Genomic DNA, 1,103 nt, shown 5'->3' with positions numbered 1-1,103 from the left:
ATAGTTTATTGCGAATTATACTATCGTATGCTTGCTTGAAGTCTACAAATACTAGATGGATATTTTTATTATATTCGTAATGTTTACTTAGTATTTGTCGTAATGTGAATATGTGGTCTATCGTTGACTTCCCCTTCTTAAATCCACACTGGTAGTCTCCAATCATTTGTTCCGATACATCTTGTATTCTTCGTAGGAGACACATAGACAGGACCTTATACCCAACATCTAGGAGAGATATACCTCTATAATTTTCTATGCATTTGGGATCACCTTTTTTAAATATTGGACAGATAACTGATGTTCTCCAATCGGTTGGAATTTCTTCTTTACGCCATATCATAGATATAAGATTAAATATCCCATCCGTTAGGCTTGGGCCTCCAAGCTTTAGTAATTCTGCGCAAATTCGGTCCTCTCCAGCAGCCTTATTATTTTTAAGTGATTTATTAGTTTTTTTTAGTCTCAAAAAAATTACCGAGGGAATTTTTTAAAATGATAGATAAAAGTAGGTATTAACTAGTATCAATAAACCTACTTTTCCAAAATAAATCTTAGTCCTGAACTCATACTCAGAGCCCTGATTCACAAATCACAATAGGTACCTAATATAAAATTCTTGTAATCTTATTTACGTTAAATACATACAAATAAGTAATAGAAATCAGTCGTTCGGTACCGTTTATCGCGAGCGGACGTTCGTTGCGTGCGTCCGTTATCGCCTTTCACTAATGGCATTCTTGACCACCCAACCTTAATATGTCTGCTTCTAAATCCTTTAAACGTAATTTATCTTCATCGTCTAGCAATGATGGAGTTAATAAAAACAAAATTTTTGTCTCGCCGAACCGATTTGCCTCTCTCTCCGAAGATGCCGATCCTCACCCGGAGGTGTTCAGTCCTCCACCTGTCACAGTCTCGCCTCAAGCAGAGGACACCTCTACGCACACCTACATGGAACAGCCACCAACAACCAAGCCTCATATTCCCCCCTTCTGCGTAAGTGACGGATACGACTTCTCTACACTCAAAAATTCCTTATTTAAAGTACTCGAACCATCGAGTATTTATTTTAAAACTACTCTCAAATACCTGATTATCCA

The sequence above is a fragment of the Acyrthosiphon pisum genome, chromosome A2, assembly GCF_005508785.2.
Source record: "Acyrthosiphon pisum isolate AL4f chromosome A2, pea_aphid_22Mar2018_4r6ur, whole genome shotgun sequence".
NCBI lineage: Eukaryota > Metazoa > Arthropoda > Insecta > Hemiptera > Aphididae > Acyrthosiphon > Acyrthosiphon pisum.
Note: the sequence above shows the minus strand (reverse complement) of the source record.